General features: G+C 44.1%; 1 protein-coding gene across 2 annotated transcripts in view; it reads right to left on the reverse strand.

Moving 5' to 3' along the window:
- The window catches only part of PPFIA4 (PPFI scaffold protein A4), a 167,555-nt gene extending 148,633 nt beyond the window's left edge, over nt 1-18,922 (reverse strand). The window contains exon 1 of one of the 2 annotated variants that reach the window (XM_084853671.1): nt 18,868-18,922. The gene's annotated coding sequence lies outside the window, so the exon portion shown is untranslated. The remainder of the gene's footprint in view (nt 1-18,867) is intronic. The other variant, XM_084853672.1, reaches the window with a different exon arrangement.
- Between the last annotated feature and the right edge of the window lie 2,236 nt (nt 18,923-21,158).

The following is a 21,158-nucleotide window of genomic DNA, read 5'->3' on the forward strand; positions in this document are numbered from 1 at the left end:
GTACATATGCAAGAATATTAAGCAAGACCATTTATTTAATGCAGAGATGAGGAACCTCTGGACCACAGGGCAATATGGCCCACCAGGCCAGCCCATCTGACTCATGGGGCTTCAGGCAAGGCTCTACCCCATACACAAAAGTCCCATCCCTGGCTTGGGATGGGGGTGGGAGAGATTACAGCAGGGATTCCCCTTACTCAGTGTGCCACTCACCCCCCCCCGCCCCCAATTGGGAGGATGAGTGGTGCGCTAAATGCTTTCCCTATCCTCCTCAATGGGGAAACGTTTAAGGCAGCAAAGCTTCAAGCTGCTTTGCTGCATGCTGGCTTTCCCTGGCTGAGTTGGGGAGGCTTCACTGCAAATTTGTGCACTTGGACAGTGCTTCCAGAAGCTGACTGAGTCCTGAGGTCAGGGCTCAGCTGGCACCTACAAGCACCAGCAGAGTGCACTTCAGGGAAAGTGAAGCAGAAGCAAAGCCAACACTGCACTCAGACAGCACTTGCAGGGGCTTCTGCAAGCACCAACCAGGTGTGCTTCACTCATTCTTCACTTTCCCTGTTTGGGAAAGACAAAGGACAAGTGAAACTGGCTCCTCGGCCTGAGTGCCAACTGGAAGAACTCCAGCCTACACTTCAGGAAGATCGGGGGATCAATTCAGCCCCCATACTGAATATGGTTCCCCACCCCTGACTTAACAGTTAGGGGCAGTATCCAATTGGTGTCCCCCTGCTGATGGAAGGCATCCATTAGGAGAAGGGGCAATTTTTGGCAATTTCCCCTCCCCTCTGCAGCCCCCGCCCCATTCTGCTCCAGAGTGTTGGGGAACCCTTCACTACAGCATGAGAGGTAGCACTGGAGGGGACTTGCTGAATGATGTCCCCTTCCCCATTCTGCTAATGGAAGCATTCTATCAGTAGAGTGACATCAACTGGATACCACCCTAGGGCTGCACTGATATGCACCCTTGTATGGAAGTATGTGCCGATAAACAAAGCTGGATTTGCTTCTGTGTAAATATACATAAGATCAGGCTGCAATTGCTCAGAACTTTTCAGAAGAAAGATGTTAATTAGTAGATAAAATGGTGTTTGTCCATGAAACTGAAAATGTCCATAGTGTGTAGTTAACAGAGTCATGAATATTCAAATAATTTAAAACTGAACCTAATGTGGAGCTCAGACAGTTCGATGGCATAAAACAGGAGTACTAAATCACCCATGGTGTCATACTCTCTGACTTCAATCCCCCCTCTAGTTCAGAGGAATACTCAGACAGGGAGGCAGCACCACCCATGGAACCATCATCTCCCACTCCAGGACCTTCCTGGCCAGGGGAGATGTCTTTATCAGACACCTTAGACTCAGAAGGCACCTTTCCAAATGTAGTCCTCACTGCCTCCATAACATAGGAACTAGCAGCTGCAGGATTGGGAATGGACTGTTAAGAAAAACAGACAGCTCCTCAAGAGTGGGCAGGGTTAAGAGCAGGTCTAAAGCAGCCAGACTTCATAAGGCCTCAGAAGGTCTCAGCAGCATGCAGAGGCAAGAGTTCTCCTTGGATGAGTTCTAGTCAGTGCCTGCCACAGTGATCTGTCCATGATCATGACAGACCCCCTACCTTGCCTGTTTTGATCCTCCATAGTCTTATCACAACATTACCCAACCTGGTGCCCACCTGGCTAAGGGATTCTGGGAGGTGTAAACCAACACATTATGCAAGTTGTAATCCAATACATCTGGAGGGCACCAGGTTGCGGAAGGCTGGCCTATCCTGACTCCACTCTATTGGAAGTGACCCTGTCCTGCCAATAAGTGTCACTGCTTCAAATCAGCCTCCCTTAGGAGCCTTGAGCCAAACTAGGACAGGACACATATGAGCTCAAAGGATAATGCTGATGAGGTAATAGGATAACATGCAATGATTCTGAAGACCCTCGGTTCAGTAGGAAACCCAAAATAATTCAGTACCGAATGTAACGTATAAATTTACTTAATTTAATAAATAAAATAAAATTTTCCCCATGGTTACAAACAGAAAAGTAGCCCAACTCAATGTGTTTAACAGATGGCCATGCTTCAGTTTTAAGGGGTTATGTGTTTGCTTTAATGTGTTTGTATTCAATTCAGAATTCTTTTTAAACCAAATTGTTGTGTGTGTGTTTTAAAAAAAGGGGAAATATTATTTACATCTCTTTTTAGAATGTTTAACAATCATAATAGATCAAAAATAGAGAAATTGACTTCTTATACTAAACAGCGAACAGGCTTCATCTTCAGACAGAAAAAAGTCTTACAATTCCCAACATGTCCCAGCCAACTGGGTGAAGGGATGCTAGGAGTTGTAGGAGGCTGCTTTTGGTTTTGGTTTTGTCTAAACATGCATAGGATTGTGCCACTGGAGTATTTTAATCTATAATCTGTTCAATACAATACAATACTAACTGCCAGAAGCTTAATTTTATCACAGCTACAAAATACATGCAAATAATCTGCATGAGACCTTTCACACCTCCAACAATTGTCCTAAGATAAATTATAAATCACCTTTAATTTAAAAAAAAAAATTCCCACTGGGATCAACTTAATGTTCCAGTAATGTTAAAATGATATGCTTTCTTATTAGCAGAGAGAACGGATGTAGATCAGGGGCTCACAAATATACTTGCCAGCTTGCTACTGGCAACCACACTTTAAAATTTCTGTTGAGAGCCCCTGTTTTTAAAGCCTGAATGAGGAAGTATACTCCTATATACTTATAGGAAGCCATGAAAAGTGGACATGCATGTTACTGTTTTCCAGTCCCCTCAGACACAGCGCAACAGGGAGTTGAGGAGAAAGATGAGGGCTCACTCTCACCTCACTGGGCCTTGGAGGCATTGGGAGTGCCTTCAAAACTCAAGCAAGATATTGGATGTAATGCCCATGTGGGGGTGAGGCAGGGTTGGTGGTTAGCACAGGTTTGGACTGGCTCAAGCCAAGCCAAATGTTGTGGACTTCTGTGAAGATATTTCTGTAGAACAATGCTCCTCTTGGCACTACTACAGCACTAAGCTTTGATCCAGGATCACTAAGTTGATACTGTAAAACTCTCCACATTCCAAAGACTGCTCCAAGCAGGGTGGAGTAATCTTGACACTAGCACTATCCAATAGGCATCTGTAAGAAATCACAACAAAACCTAGACATCTACCATAGCATTACCAGTTATGCTTCCGGGGGCGGGGGGACACTTTTTTCCAGAGTTCTGCAAAACCAGTTTGATCAGAGATCACCATAGCAGGACAAACAGTCAGCACGGACACAATGGGCAACAGCTTTACAACACTGACTCGAGTTCCATAGACGTTATGTACATAGTCAACAAAACAGACATGTTTTCATACAGCAAGACCATCTGCAAATGAAATGGGAAAACAACACTGACTGCCTCATATACATCATCCAACCTATAATCACCCAACTTCCCTATTGCAAAGTCTGCTGGTAAAAAATGCTGTACAGTCTACTATGGCTGTTCGGATTCCATGCATAGTCTCTGAGGATAGAAAATTTACATTGGTGGCACCCAAGCAACACCACCTGCATTAGGCACTCTCTCAACTATTTTCTACCTTTCTTGTCACATGCCAGGCGGTGGTAATGGGGGGGGGGGAATTCCTAATCACAAAGCCTCAGTGGTCACTAAAGCATCAAGGAACAGCACATTATCTCATGAGGGCAAAGCCAGAGTCAACACCATGATGGCAACACCAGTAGACACAGCACTTGTGCTCTGCAAACTGGAACAACACCAGTGGGAAGTTTCAGTTGGGAAAAATGCTAGCATAAATACAGCTGCAGAGCTGTACATGTGTGACTCAATGCTTCATTAACACTCCCTATCAGAAAGCATTAGAAGTGAGAGGTGGGAACTGCTCACTAAAGATGGTACTAAAGAAAACCTTCACAGCACAACACGCTGGGGAAATCAAATGGTGACAAAATATTCAGCATCAGCATAACTATATCATCCCATAAGAGAGCTGAAAAAGCAATGGCAACCCCTTCCTTAAGCCACTTAAATGAGGCCAGGATCAAAGGTTAATGAGGGCAAATAAGATTGTTCCAGTACTACAGCAAAGCACCAATACTGCTCAAATGCTGGCAGCTGGGGAAAATCAGGGACTGTTTTTTTAAGTGTCTAGCACACATAAAAATCTATGGTTGACACAGGGACCACTGAAACATAAGTGGAAAGTGGTGCTTTGAGGCAAGGCATTCATATAGAACATAGGCACTGGCATATTTGAACTGTACTATGAGCTATTGGGGGCCACAAGACTCAGTTTCACAGTTACTCATTGTGCTTTACAAGCAGCATGTACTGTGTTCTTCAAGAGAATGGATTTTCACCCTAAGCAACTGTCTGAAAAACCTGCCCTGAGTTGTTTATTACTTATAAAGCCTCTAATTTTGTGCTAGGTGCCAAGTTCTCACTTCAATACTGTTATCCCAGTATGGATGACTATAGGAAAACTATTTGATCTGGTAAGGAAATCTCACATTTATAGTCTTAAAAATTATCTTTAAATCTGAAACAATGCATAAAAGCCAGGACTCCATGTATTGTGCCATTCTATACTCACACCAACCCAACTCTGAACGTTGTACTGGGCAAAGAACTCAGCATCCTAAGTCTCTCAATGTTTACATTAGAAAAGCAAGTTTCTAGCCATTATAGATACAATGATGGTCTGAGGGAGTATAAGCATTGCCCAATCAAATCTCAGAAGCTGCGGCGAAAGGGCAAAAGCCAGGGCTTCAGTGGCCTGCAAGCTCCTTCCCCAAGAATAGTAGAGGAAGAATAAATGATGGAAAATAAGCAGGTATATGTCATTTTAAAAGAAAGTATAACTTGTTCTGGTTGCAGTTTTTCTTTCCTTTGCACAAAATGGTGAACAGTGTAACATTGTTCAGGAGGCAGCAACTAAATCCATCCCAAAGAAAAAGAAATGCAAGTAAGCAAAGTGGCTGTCTGATGAGGCTTTACAAGTAGCTGAGGAAAGAAGGGAAGCAAAAAGCAAGGGAGAAAGGGGAAGATATACCCAACTGAATGCAAAGTTCCAGAAAATAGCAAGGAGGGACAAGAAGGCCTTCTTCAAGGAACAATGCAAAGAAATCGAGCAAAACAATAGAATGGGAAAGACTAGAGATCTCTTCAAGAAAATCAGAGATCTCAAGGGAATGTTTTGTGCAAAGACGGGCATGATAAAGGACAAAGAAGGCAGGGACCTAACAGAAGCAGATGAGATTAAGAAGAGGTGGAAAGAATACACAGCAGAACTATACAAGAAAGATCTGAATGTCCCTGATAGCCATGATAGTGTGCTCACTGAACTTGAGCCAGACATCCTAGAGAGTGAAATCAAGTGGGCCTTAGGAAGCATTACTAACAACAAAGCTAGCGGAGATGACAGTATTCCAGCTGAGCTATTTAAAATCCTAAAAGATGATGCTGTTAAAGTGCTGCACTCAATATGCCAACAAATTTGGAACACTCAACAGTGGCCACAAGACTGGAAAAGGTCAGTTTACATTCCAATTCCAAAGAAGGGCAACGCCAAAGAGTGTTCAAGCTACCGCACAATTGTGCTCATTTCACACGCCAGCAAGGTGATGCTCAAAATCCTACAAGCTAGGCTTCAGCAGCATGTGAACCAAGCACTACTGGAAGTACAAGCTAGGTTTCAAAGAGGCAGAGGAACTAGAGAACAAATCGCCAACATTCGCTGCATCATGGAGAAAGCAAGAGAATGCCAGAAAAATGTCTATTTCTGCTTCATTGACTCCGCTGAAGCCTTTGATTGTGTGGATCACAACAAACTCCGGCAAATTCTTAAAGAGATGGGAGTACTAGACCACCTTCCTTGTCTCCTGAGAAACCTGTACGAGGGTCAAGAAGCAATAGTAAGAACCAGACATGGAACAACCAATTGGTTCAAAATTGGGAAAGCAGTACAACAAGGCTGTATATTGTCGCGCTGCTTATTTAATTTATATGCTGAGTACATCATGAGAAACACCGGGTTGGATGAATCACAGGTCGGAATTAAGATTGCCGGGAGAATTATCAACAACCTCAGAGATGCAGACGATACCACCCTAATGGCAGAAAGCAAAGAGGATCTAAAGAGCCTCTTGTTGAGGGTGAAAGAGGAGAGTGCAAAAGCTGGTTTGAAACTCAACATTAAAAAAAACTAAGATCGTGGCATCTGGCCCCATCACTTCCTGGCATATGGAAGGGGAAGAAATGGAAGCAGTGACAGATTTTATTTTCTTGGGCTCCAAGATCACCGCAGACGGTGACTGTAGCCATGAAATTCAAAGACGCTTGCTCCTTGGGAGAAAAGCTATGGCAAACCTAGACAGCATAGTAAGAAGCAGAGACATCACCTTGCACACAAAGATTCATATAATCAAAGCTATGGTTTTCCTACCCCTTCATGGATCACTGCCTTGTTGTGGCGAAGGGGCTTGCGTAACTCAGTGAAGCCATAAGCTATGCCGTGCAGGGCCACCCAAGACGGACAGGTCATGGCAGAGAGTTCTGACAAAATGTGGTCCACTGGAGAAGGAAATGGCAACCCACTCCAGTATTCTTGCCAAGAAAACCCCATGGAACGTATCACAAGGCTAAAAGATATGACGCCGGAAGATGAGCCCCTCAGGTCGGAAGGTGTCCAATATGCTACTGGGGAAGAGCAGAGGGTATTTCCAAGTAGCGCCAGAAAGAGTGAAGCGGCTGGGCCAAAGCCGAAAGGACACTCAGCTGTGGATGTGTCTGGTGGTGAAAAGAAAATCCGATGCTGTAAAGAACAATATTGTTTAGGAACCTGGAATGTCAGATCAATGAATCAAGGTAAGCTGGAGGTGGTCAAACATGAGATGGCAAGATTGAACATCGACATCTTGGGAATCAGCGAACTCAAATGGACAGCCATGGGCGAATTTAATTCAGGTGACCATCATATCTACTATTGTGGGCAAGAATCCCTTAGAAGAAATGGAGTAGCACTCATAGTCAACAAAAGGGTGGGAAAAGCAGTACTGGGGTACAATCTGAAAAATGATAGAATGATCTCAGTACGAATCCAAGGCAAACCATTCAACATCACAGTAATTCAAGTCTATGCCCCAACCACTGAGGCCGAAGAAGCTGAGGTTGATCGGTTCTATGAAGACCTACAACACCTTCTAGAACTAACACCAAAAAAAGATGTCCTCTTCATCATAGGGGATTGGAATGCTAAAGTAGGAAGTCAAGAAATCACCAGGATAACAGGCAGGCATGGCCTTGGTGTACAAAATGAAGCAGGACAAAAGCTAATAGAGTTTTGCCAAGAGAACATGCTGATCATAGCAAACACTCTTTTCCAGCAGCACAAGAGGCGACTCTACACATGGACGTCACCAGATGGTCAATATCGAAATCAGATTGATTATGTCCTTTGCAGCCAAAGATGGAGAAGCTCCATACAGTCAGTAAAAACAAGACCTGGAGCTGACTGTGGCTCAGATCATGAGCTGCTTCTTGCAAAATTTCGGCTTAAATTGAAGAACGTCGGGAAAACCACTAAACCGTTCAGGTATGACCTAAATCATATCCCTGATGAATATACAGTGGAGGTGAGGAATAGATTTCAGGGATTAGACCTGATAGACAGAGTGCCTGAGGAACTATGGACGGAGGTCCGTAACATTGTTCAGGAGGCAGCAACGAAATCCATCCCAAAGAAAAAGAAATGCAAGAAAGCCAAGTGGCTGTCTGATGAGGCTTTACAAGTAGCTCACGAAAGAAGGGAAGCGAAAAGTAAGGGAGAAAGGGGAAGATATAGCCAACTGAATGCAGAGTTCCAGAGAATAGCAAGGAGAGACAAGAAGGCCTTCTTAAATGAACAATGCAAAGAAATCGAGGAAAACAACAGAATGGGAAAGACTAGAGATCTCTTCAAGAAAATTGGAGATCTCAAGGGAACGTTTTGTGCAAAGACGGGCATGATAAAGGACAAAGAAGGCAGGGACCTAACAGAAGCAGATGAGATTAAGAAGAGGTGGCAAGAATACACAGAAGAACTATACAGGAAAGATCTGAATGTCCCTGATAACCATGATAGTGCGGTCACTGAACTTGAGCCGGACATCCTCGAGAGTGAAGTCAAGTGGGCCTTAGGAAGCATTAGTAACAACAAAGCTAGCGGAGATGACAGTATTCCAGCCGAGCTATTTAAAATCCTAAAAGATGATGCTGTTAAAGTGCTGCATTCAATATGCCAACAAATCTGGAACACTCAACAGTGGCCACAAGACTGGAAAAGGTCAGTTTACATTCCAATTCCAAAGAAGGGCAACGCCAAAGAGTGTTCAAACTACCGCACAATTGCGCTCATTTCACATGCCAGCAAGGTGATGCTCAAAATCCTACAAGCTAGGCTTCAGCAGTATGTGAACCGAGAACTACCGGAAGTACAAGCTGGGTTTAGAAGAGGCAGAGGAACTAGAGATCAAATCGCCAACATTCGCTGCATCATGGAGAAAGCAAGAGAATTCCAGAAAAACGTCTATTTCTGCTTCATTGACTCCGCTGAAGCCTTTGATTGTGTGGATCACAACAAACTGTGGCAAATTCTGAAAGTGATGGGAGTACCAGACCACCTTACCTGTCTCCTGAGAAACCTGTATGAGGGTCAAGAAGCAACAGTCAGAACCAGACATGGAACAACCGATTGGTTCAAATTGGGAAAGGAGTACGACAAGGCTGCATATTGTCACCCTGCTTATTTAACTTATATGCAGAGTACATCATGAGAAATGCCGGGTTGGATGAATCAGAGGTCGGAATTAAGATTGCTGGGAGAATTATCAACAACCTCCGATATGCAGACGATACCACCCTAATGGCAGAAAGCGAAGAGGATCTAAAGAGCCTCTTGTTGAGGGTGAAAGAGGAGAGTGCAAAAGCTGGTTTGAAACTCAACATTAAAAAAACTAAGATCATGGCATCTGGCCCCATCACTTCCTGGCATATAGAAGGGGAAGAAATGGAAGCAGTGACAGATTTTACTTTCTTGGGCTCCAAGATCACCGCAGACGGTGACTGTAGCCATGAAATTAAAAGACGCTTGCTCCTTGGGAGGAAAGCTATGGCCAACCTAGACAGCATAGTAAGAAGCAGAGACATCACCTTGCCGACAAAGGTCCGTCTAATCAAAGCTATGGTTTTCCCAGTAGTAATGTATGGCTGTGAGAGCTGGACGATAAGGAAGGCTGAGCGCCGAAGAATTGATGCTTTCGAACTGTGGTGCTGGAGAAGACTCTTACGAGTGCCCTGGACTGCAAGGAGGTCAAATCAGTCCATCCTAAAGGAAATCAACCCTGAGTGCTCATTGGAAGGACAGATACTGAAGCTGAAGCTCCAATATTTTGGCCACCTAATGCGAAGAGAAAACTCCCTGGAAAAGACCCTGATGCTGGGAAAGACTGAAGGCAAAAGGAGAAGGGGACGGCAGAGGATGAGATGGCTAGATAGCATCACGGATGCAATGAATATGAACTTGAGCACGCTCCGGGAGAGAGCGCAGGACAGGAAGGCCTGGCGTGCTATGGTCCATGGGGTCACGAAGAGTCGGACACGACTGAACGACTGAACAGCAACAGCATGGTTTTCCTAATAGCAACGTATGGCTGTGAGAGCTGGACTATAAGGAAGGCTAAGCATCGAAGAATTGATGCCTTCGAACTGTGGTGCTGGAGAAGACTCTTACAAGTCCCCTGGACTGCAAGGAGGTCAAATCAGTCCATCCTAAAGGAAATCAACCCTGAGTGCTCATTGGAAGGACAGATACTGAAGCTGAAGCTCAAATATTTTGGCCACCTAATGTGAAGAGAAAAGTCACTGGAAAAGACCCTGATGCTGGGAAAGATTGAAGGCAAAAGGAGAAGGGGACAGCAGAGGATGAGATGGCTAGATAGCATCACCGATGCAATGAATATGGATTTGTGCACACTCCAGGAAAGAGCGGAGGACAGGAAGGCCTAGCGTGCTATGGTCCATGGGGTCACGAAGAGTTGGACACGACTTAATGACTGAACAACAAATACACACCACTAATTATGTAAGAGGAATTAAACTTACTAAAACCTCCTTTCAACCATATTCTGTTGCAATTAGTGCCATAATCCAACTGCTTTGTCACGTTTTAGTTTATTGAATTCTTCCATTGTATTTTGAAACATTCAGAACACTGACACCTCATAAATGCCAATCCTTAGCATATTTATTGGAATGGAATATACTGCAAAGTATGTGCAATCAGCAGATTTAAGTGGGGGTAGCATGGATACAAATACTTGGCTTGTTTTCTTGATTACCACCTGTGGGTAACTTTACCAAAAGCCTTTTCAATATCTAAATTAATTACATCTATCAGTTTGGTTTTCAATTCGTTTATGAACAAAGAATTCTAAATATAGTGGTAAATAGGGATGTCAGAGAATTCTGCCACGGATCTCGGTGAGGCTGAATGCCAGTGCATTCAGCCCCCCAAACTCCGTGGCGGAATGGCCTGCCACCCCCCGCCCCCCCGCGGATCCCCCCTGAGACAAGACTTACCTGGGGCGGATCTTCCAGGCAGTGGCGGCTCCGGCGGCGGCTCCGGCGAAGGCAGAGGCCGGTCTTCCGACCGGCTGCCGCCGCCGCCATTTCCAGGCTTGTGGGGGGGAGGGGGGAGACGTGATAGGCTACGTAAAGATTTACGTAGCCTATCATGGCTAGGTTTAAAAAAAAAAGAAAAAAAAGACATGATAGGCTATGTAAATCTTTACATAGCCTATCATGGTTGGGGGTGGGTTTAAAAAAAAAAAAAACGCGTACGCAAATGGTTTTTGAGTTTTGTTTTGTTTTTTACCCAGAGCCCTCCGCGGCCGGAAATCCGGCTGCGGATGGCTCTGGCCTGGCCGGCTGCTCCGTGAAGCTGCCGCGGAGCACAGCCGGCCATTCGAGGATTCCGGGGGGGAGGAACGGAGCGCCTCCCCCCCCCCGGCCAGGATTCCAGGTGGAGGGACGGAACGCCTCCCCCCCCACCATCAACATAATCCGCGAAAGGTAAGTGACTTTCGTACATCCCTAGTGTTAAAACACTTCTACTCGTTTCAGTCATCTTTGTTCTCTTGTCTAATCATTCTGATGAGAGGTGCCAACCTAGTACTAGGTCAGATGCACCTAGTAGCACTGAGTGGATGCATATGCTCATTCCCCTCAGTCAAAAGACCCATCCAGCCAGTTCAGTGAGCTGCGTGTCCAGATTCGCATCTGCATGCATATCAGCTACATGCACAAAGCCCTACTTCTGCAACCTATTTATTTTAAGAATTTCTAAAGAGCCCTTTATCCTGACAGTTTCCAGAGTGGTGCACAATAATAAAAACACACTATAATAAACACAGCAAAACATATCACATCATCTTTCCTTCATATCATAACAAAACTGAGAGGGAACAAAACTATAACACTAATGCAGACAGAGACAATCAAATCAATTTAAAATGCATGGGCAAATAAAATTGTCTTGACCTGGTGCAGAGAAGATTGTAAAGTCAGCACAATTCAAACTTCCTTAAGAAGGGTGTTCCAAAATTGGGCACCACCATAGAAAGGGCCTCTAATCTGTACAAGCATAACACATTTAGGATGCAGTCCTATGCATGTTTAGACAGAAAAAACTGGATGGGGAATGCTGGGGGTTGTAGGAATTTTTCTGTCTAAACATGCATAGGCTGGTGCCCTTAATTAACTGACAGTACTTGGAGAAAGGCTCATCTGAAGATCTTAATACACAGTCAGGATGGTATGGGAGGTATATATCCTTCAGATATATAGGTCCCAAGCTATAAAGGCTTTAAAGATAAGCACCACCCCCTTTAATTGGGCTTGTAGGCAAATAGACAGCCTGATCTCCCTTGCTGGGTCAGGGTGAGAACACTGAATTACTCTATTGCAATTTGTATTACTACAGTATACATTCAACAAAAATGGTGCATTGTCTTGACCAAGCTTTAAGACCACAAGAGAGTGTTTAATCTCCACTAGTTCTCCAACACAGTAATTTCACCTTAACTGGAATAAGAAAGTGCCTTAAGGAAGCACTCTAAGGCTTGAACATCAGACCTTCTCTTTGCTTCACATGCTTCTTAGAACATGTAGTTTCAAGACTGTCCTATCTAGCTTTTAAAAATCTGCCACATAAAGATGGCATACTGACAGAAACCCTTGCCCTGTGCCAAAGAAGGAAACTAGCAATACACAATGTTTCATAATTCTGCAAGGTGTCCTATACTGCTCCTCTAATTCAGCAAAGATTTGATTCAGAAATATCTGCTGCCTAACAGAATTAAATGATTCCTTGGCACTAATAAGAATGAACGATTTCTTGGCACTAATAAGAGGGGGCTGTTTAGTGTAGCGGAACCTATGGAATTAAATCTCTATATGCTCATCTGGAATTTCATCACAAAGGAGACTGAATAATGAATTTGGATAAGCAGGTCCAAGCTTCTGAACTCTACCTTCTGCAATAAATATCAAACCACACTGGTAAATTATATGAAATCCCACTATTCTACATTGCAACATAGGATAAGCCAGCACCCTTCGCAACCACAAGATGTAGTGATGGACACCAATTTGGATAGCTTTAAAAGGGGGTTAGATAAATTCCTAGCGGAGAAGGCTATCAGTGGATGCTAGTCCTGATGGCTGTGTGCTACCTCCCATATCAGAGTCCGTATGCCTATGTATACCAGTTGCTGGGGAACATGAGCAGGAGGGTGCTGTTGCACTCCTGTCCTGCTTGTGGATTCCTGGTCAACAGCTGGCTGGCCACTGTGTGAACAGAATGCTGGACTAGATGGACCTTGATCTGATCCAGCATGGCTCTTCTTATGTTCTTTGTTATTGCTCAGAACCAAATTTAAGAACAGCTATTTGACATTCCAAACCATGCATGCAAGAAAATAATTTTAAAGGCAAAATTTCAACACCACTACCACCCAATATTACTGATAATGGAGCAGGGTTCTCATACCAGAAAAGCTCCAAGATTCAAACAAGCTGCTGAGGTTTTATAACTAGGTAGTGAGGATATTATAGAATTATGATCCAAGAATATTACACTCATTACAATTCTTGAAGAACAACACACACGCTTGCTTTCTGATAAAACAGGTATCAGAAACAAAGTAAACTGTTCAGCTATTAATTCAAAATGAAAGCTCATCTAAACTTTTACTGATGGTTAACATTTTTCATGTTAGTGGCTGAAAACCAGAAAAGCTACAGATGCCTTTTACAGATGGTTTTTTTGAACAATGGAAGCTAATTTATTTTAAAATGTATATTCAGCCAACTATTATACTCAAGGATGCTCACAAAAGCAAGCATATGGAATATCACTAGAACAGCTAAAAGCCAGTAAAAAAACAAACAAAAAAAGCATTTAAACCATCAATGTATTATCAGTGGTTCAGTGGAAAAGCCTACTGGAACAAATAGGCTTTCCCATATCTACAAAAGTACCACATTAGGGATGAGGAGGAGAGACGTTTTGCTGCAGGGTAACAGACTTGCTACAAAAAAAACCTGTTGCCCACCCTAACAACAACTGTAAACCAATGTCCACCAGGAAACGTACTCCTTAGTGCTGGAAAAAAGAGCCATACATTGAAAAACAAAACAAAAAGACTACTGAAATGCTGTGTCGGCAGGGATAGCAATTCCCCTTTCCCCCACTTGCTGATGTGGTACAGAAGCAAATGCTGATCCAGTAAAAAAAGTTTTAAAAGTTAGCCTTAAGTATAGGTTTCTAACATGATAGGCAGCTCTATGACACGTGATTATGTGTACGCACTGACTTAAGTCTGCTGCACTGAAAATGTTAAACATCAACACAGTGTCTCAGTGGAAGCAATGTCTAATTCCTAGAACCCCAATAATACTTAACATTAATTAGGAATAGGCAAGGAAGATTCTTAAAGAAATATTGCAAAGTGCTACTTCATAACGCAGCAAATCATATTACACACATTTTGGTTTCTATGCCTGCACAACAGATAGAAATTAACTAGAAAACCAAACATTTCCTGCACATTTCTGCAAACTAAGTGTTGCTATAAAAAGACAAATTGTGAAAAAGACAAAAAATGAAGCAAATTGGCTACATTTTCCCAGGAGTACAAGCAGAAGGGTGCTAGTTCACACACATCCTCCTTGTGGGTTCCCACAGGCAGCTGGTTGGTCACTGTGCAAACAGAATGCTGGACTAGATGGACCCTCGGTCTGATCTAACATGTCTGTTTTTATGTTCTTATGACGTAATAATTTATGGGTTGGTCTCTCGTGAGAAAGCCATCTTCTGTTAGTCAGGCATTCAGGTTTAACACTCCAGGTAGTTGCTATCTGAATTATTATTTCATAAACTAATAAAAACATTTGACTTCTTTAACAACCAGCTTGAAAGAACCACCCTAAAGCAAAAGCTACCCATCAAGCTGATAGCCTATGTCTTGGAAGAGATAATATAATATCCCACCGGTGCCGCTAACTCACCCTTGCTTTTACTATACTTTAGTGCTTAATTTCTCAAGAAATTGATGAGAATTGTTTTTCTCAAGACAATTGAACTATGGGTTGGATCAACACTAAGTTAATTGAACTTAGTTCCCATTGACTTCAGTGGGGATTACGTTCAGCTACCTTAGTCTGAAGACATCCAAATGAGTTCAAGTTTCCAGGATAAAGTCCTAAAGCTGGAATACTACATACATTTACTAGGTAGGTTCCATGAATTCTGTTCATATAGAAATGAAATAAATAAAATAAACCTGATGCCATCAGCTCCAGCCAGCATGGCCAACAGTCAGTAATGCTGGCAGTTGTAGTCCAAACCATCTGGAGGGCATCCAGTTAGGGAAGACTAATCTAGGCCATACTGAACCCTGTTCGGGCATCTAGCCTGAATAGAGTAGGCTAAATGCATGAGTACAATGTGGGTCCATGCACATAGGCCCCGCCCCTATATCCCAGTGTGCACCAATCCCACCCCCTTAGTCCAGACCTGCTGTGTCGAGCAGCAAGCTCTGAACAGGAATCTTGCTCACATTCACTTGAATGTGAGCAGATCTCTCTAGCAGGATCTGGGACCCTGACAAGAGTACAGTCATAGGAATATAGGAAGCTGTTTTATACCAAATCAGAACATTAGCCCTTCTAGCTCAGTATGTCAACACTGACAGCAGCTTGCCAAGGTTTCAGGCAGGAATCTTTCCTGGTCCTACCTGGAGATGCTGGAAGCTGAACCTGGGACCATGTACATACAAAGCATGTGCTCTGCTACTAAGCCATCGCCCTGCATGTTTTCTGTCAGAACCCCACTTCTTCCTAGGTTCCTAAAAAAAGGACAACCAGACATTTTTTCCTTTATAAATGTGAAGGAAAGCAAACTAATATCTTCACCCAGAAAGGAAGAGAGGCACGTAAGTCAGGAGGCTGGACTTCCAGAAAAGCTTGGCAAGTATTTAGAAACATGGATGCTTGAACAACACACATTTAACAGTGAAGACAATATTGTAAGGCACACATACAGGCAGGGCCTTATTTACTCAAGAATAAGCATGCTTAGTATTATATTGTAAACAGAGCATCAGCAAAAATTCAAAACAAAAATATGTTTCTTGGTATACATTATATTACTTTAGAGCAACATTTGGATTTTTGGAGCCACAGTACATACAGCCCTGCTTAAAGAATTGCCTCTATTTCCTTCTTTTTCTATTTAATACTTCTAGAGTGCCTACATTAACAGCATATGTGGGCACTCTAGAAATAACTACATTATTTCTAGAATGCTTGTATATAAATAGGTGCTACACATAAATCAAACTAAAGACATAAGCCTTTCCTTCAGAGTCACAATCTAAAAGAGGAGACACACCAGGAAGGGAAGTAGAAGATGAGAGAGATCAGTTTGGCAATAGCAGAGCAAGGAGTAAGTTGTTAACAAGCATTTATGTCCCGTTGAGGCTAAATTAATCTCTTGCTGATGTTCCTGCTGGGATCAAGGTGGTGAAACTACCCAGAGGCCCTTGGTCCTTTGACAAGGGCCAAAGTGTCCTTCCCCTTCACCTCTGCAAGCATGAGACAACTGATATTTCAAGTGGTATTCTTGCTGGGATGGAGGTGGGAAGCAAGCTTCGTGCAGCTGCTTATTCTCTGGCTGATGACTGGAAGGTAAGAACTATAATCTTCCAGAGGCCTACAGGCTTCTCTCCAGTGACAAGGACCAGAGCATTCTTCCTCTTACCTCAATGATTTTCCAAATTCCATGCCGAGAATCAAAGCACTGCTAGTCAAGTCATATTTCCTCTGCTCATATTGCTTGTTTCTTGACTTGGGGAAGCCAACAGCTTGTCCAAAAGACATCTTCTCCCATGGCTTCAGCACTAACCTGGAAGTATGAGATACACCAAGCCAACTTTCCCCAGACTGGTGCCTTCCAGATGTTTTTGACTTCAACAATAAGTCCAATCAGCATGGCAAATGGTCAGGAATTCTGAGAGTTTTAATCCAAAACATCTGGAGGGCACCGGGCTGCATCAGGCAGTGCAAAATATTGCTGCAACAGTCATTCATTTGACTTTTGCCAGAAGGGTAGCCATGTTAGTCTGTGTTAACTTATTCCTATAAGGGCACAATCTTATGCATGTTTAGACAGAAAAAAGTCAGGTCTGGGACTTTTTTCTGTCTAAACATGCATAGGATTGGACCCTTAGTCAATTTATACTAGGCTACAATGATGTGCATGGGGACCATCAGACCTCAAATGGCCTGCAAGTATTAGGAGCACAGAAACGTCACCTTTGATGGTTTAAACAAGACTCAGAGCTTCTGGATTAAAGTGATGCAGCAAGAGGATGCAAAACTGTCATATTTTTAAGTGTAAGACACAACCCTACTAGTCAACACTAAAAGCAAGGGGATAGTTTTATAGGACTGATTCAAGGCGTTCATTTGAGACCTTTAAATCTTGTACACAAACCTACTCATGCTGTCTTATTCTGGGTATATACATATTCACAGTTATAAATGCAGCCATGATGCTTATAGGGCACTCAAGAGTGGTTTAGCAGCTGGTGTGCTATGACAGCTGTTTCTCTTGTTCTGTACTGTCATGCTGTCCCCTTACGTTTCTTTCAAACATTTGTCACATCCATCTGTTCCTTCTTATTTCAGGCTAGCTTTCAAAATCTTCTGGACTGGTGGGGGTTTTTCCCCAAGCTTGTATATCACCTTTGGAAATAGATTCCTCCCATTTTAACATAAGCATAATCAATTAAGGTTTTCCCATAGTAAGCAGCTACTTCATGTCATGATACAGTGTTCGTATTTCACACGAAGTACATATACAATTATTAGGCATGTTATTCATTTTCAGGAAGGAACTGAACCCTGCAACATCATATATGCCCATGATAACCACCTAACCCACCACAAAATGCAACAGTATCACATCCATTGAAAAGATAATTAGTCCCAGTTTGGTTGGATCCAGACTTAGCCATGTTTAGAGTAGACAACTGAAATAAATGGGACTTCAGTTAGTAACTAATAATTTCAATGGATCTTCTCTAAGTATAAGTGAGTCTGCTTTCAACCCGGTAATGTGAACTGCAAAACTGTACCAGAGCCTCAAGTCACAAAACTACAAGAACCAACCTGTGACAGCCACACACTTTTTTTAATGTAAGCTAAAGAGATTATTAGAAGAATCCATCTTTCAAGTGTCGGATATAACTACTCAGTGAACAGCACAAAAGCAGTTGCAATTGAATATCAAAGGAGGTTAGGGTAAGACATTTCATATTCCTAGGGACAAATGCTATGGTTAAAAAAAAGGAAGAAAGAGTGGCTTGTGTGGGTTTTGTTTTTTACTTTGCCCCGATGAGCGCCACAAGCCATTCTCACACATACAAACATGGCTCAAGGCCCGCATGTTCCTCTTCAGCATCTCAGTCAGCATCAAAGCATCGGGCGGAGCTGGCAAGGACAGGCCAGGCTTACCACACGTCTTCTTCAGAGCACCTGAGCATCGCGGTCCCATACTGACCATGCCTACGCCCATCGCCTTCGTTGCCGCGACTCTCAATCGAAGCGGCTTTAATAGGAGAGCGACTCCAGGCAGGCTACGAAGCTCAAAAGGCTCCCCCAAGGGCTTAGACTATAACAGCTACCGGGAGCAGCAGGGCGACCTGCAGTTCACACCGCTGGTGGACCGCAGGGGCAAGCCACCCTGCCCGGCTTCCGAGGCTCAGCATCCCTCCGGGGACGGGAGGCCGAAGGCCGGGGATGCATGTACGTGCAGCCACTCGGGCCACCTGCTCGCGGCCTCAGTTGCCCCCCGCAGCCGCGGCGGAAGCAAGGGAGGGGGCCTGACGTGCTGCGGCAAGGACGGGAAGACGGAGGCCTGGAGAGCAAGCGGCGCGATCGCTTCGCCCGGCCAAGCCACGAAGGCGCCCGCCACCCGAGCCGCCTCATCCATTCATCCACCCCTGTCTAGCCGCAGCACCTCGCAATGGCACGGCAAAGCCGGCACCGCTCAACAGCAACGTTACTCCTTCCCCGCTAAATTCGCGGTCACGTAAAGCCCCCTCAGCGGGGCAGCAGTTCCCTCGCCCGCTCCCATTCCATCCGGGCACGTCGCCCGCGGAAAGGTGGCGGGAGGGGGACCAACCTGAAGGCACAGCCCCGTCTTGCCCCCCTCAGAAACAAACCGCCACTCACCGGCTTCCGAAACGGGCTTCTCATCGCAGCGGCGACCAGAGTCCCGGCCCGCGCCAGGCCACGCCCCTAAACCGGCCCCCTTTCCCTCTCGCGCGTATGCGACCACGCCCCCTGCCCTATCCCACCCCGCCCTCCTGAATATTAATCCGCTCCGTTTCAAGCGGAGGAAGCCGCGCCTTTTCGCGCGCAAGCCTCCTTCTGGCTCCTCCCCGCCCCATGCGGATAAGGGGAGCGCAGCAGTAGCGCCGGGTGCTCACGTCTAGCCCGAGCGTGGTTTCTCGGGCGGGAGCCCCGTTGGGTTCAGCAGAACAGGTTTCCAGCGATAAGCGTGCGGAGGATCAGGGCCTTTGAGTGGCAGGCTTCCTTTCTTCTCCCCACGGCAAGAGAAGCTACAGGGAATGATCCTTGCCCCTCGGCTAGGGGGCGCGTATGCTCAGGGTCAGAGAACAATGCAAACTCACCTACTTGCATTTACTAGCCCGACCGTATGCATGTTTACTCAGAAGTTAAGCTTCGTTGTGCTCAATGGGGCTTACTTCCAAGTAACTGAGGGATGGCAGCCCAGCGGGCTTCCACTTGTAAACACGCATAGATCGGGCTGCATTGCTTTGCCATGTACGCACTTACCCCGCCAATCCTATACATAGGATCGGGAGACGAGTCGCTTTGGCTGCAATCCAGCACACACTAGTCCTACTGAACTTAACAGGAATGAGTAGATACTTATAGGATTGCAGTTAGTGTCGCTATGTCATATACTGGGTGGGGAGATATACAAGTATTCTAGGGGCAATGCATTTCTGTAAATAACATTAGCTTAGAAGCCAAGTCAAAAAAACTCAAAGCTCACTAATGCTAATGGAGTACTAAATGAGAGCCTGGCTAAGGACCTGCTGCTAGGAAATTGGCCTCTATTTCGAGTTTTGTCTATTCTGCCTGTGAGATATGACTTCTAGCTGTACTTGAGAGAGGGAGGAGGGCTCTGAATTATTAGCCAGTGCCAACTTCCATAAATACACATTTAATTCATGATGCTGTATGAAATATTAGGCTATTATTTAGCATCAAGGCTGAGCTGGCACAGAGAAAGATGAATTAGAAGCAGCCAATTAATATCAGGAAAAATACTATCAATTCATAAGCAGGGAGGGGCGGTGCCTCATAGGCCAGGGGTCTTCCCCCCCCCCCTGCTCTATAATGTCCCCACATCTTTCTAAACCAAAAAGCATCAAAGTCAAATACTTTTAACCTTTCTCACTAGGAAGATGCTCCTCCCCTTTGATCATATTGGCTACTCGTTTCTGTACTTTTTCCAGGTACAGAATGGTGTGATTACAGTACGAAATGTGGAAATCAGGGCAGTATACAGTATTCTAAATGTGATCACACCACAGACTTATATTGCAGCATTATGATGCCGGCAGGGTTTTTCTTCCCTGTTCCTTTTCCTAATTATTCCCAACACTTGTGTTTGCCTTGTTCAGAGCAATTGCACACTGAGTTGACATTTAGTCAAATGTCCACCCCAACCTTAAAATCTCTTTCGTGGGTAGTCATAGCCACTTCAGATCCAATCAGCATATATATGCCTTACATGTTTATAAGGAACTCAGGTTCCTAAGGGATCACCTCCCATACAGGCCTGCTGATGCTCAAAAAACTCTCCTCCCAACACCCTCGACACAATCTCAGATGAAGCAGATGTGAATAGAGAGAGGGTTTTCTTGTTTAGGGGGTTACACTGTTCTGTCTTTGCTGGTTTGCTTTTTACACTGCCTCTAATTTGCTGTTTTAATTCTATGTTTCCATTCTTGTAAACCATCCTGAGAATTTCTTTTTGATTGCAGTGTGGTATAGGTTTTTTAAAATATGTATGAAAATAGAAATATATATATAATATACAAAGCAAGGTTTACCCTGCCCCACCCCTCCTTTACAACATGCATCTAGCCAAACTAGATGAGATGGCAGCAGTTCTGGGTGTTTAAACAGAATCCCACTGCTTGTTTCCTTTCTTTGTGAAAAAAAGTGCCCTGTCCTCCAAGACTGCTAAGTTTACACAGGAGCCTTTGATGATGGGCTTAAGCTATAATCCTTTACACACTTACCTGGGACAAAACCCCTTTGAACTCAAGGGACTTACTTCTGAGTAAACATGTATAGAATTGTCAGTCAAAAGCTTTTTGGATGTCCAAGTGTATAGTATCTACTGGACTGATGACACACAGAAAGGATTCTAGTGATTATTTTATTGTACTTTATTGTTATATTTTATGGTTCTATTATTGTTT

This window comes from Heloderma suspectum, chromosome 4 (assembly GCF_057233095.1).
Source record: "Heloderma suspectum isolate Gila_16-S chromosome 4, 16-S_ref, whole genome shotgun sequence".
Classification (NCBI taxonomy): Eukaryota; Metazoa; Chordata; class Lepidosauria; order Squamata; family Helodermatidae; genus Heloderma; species Heloderma suspectum.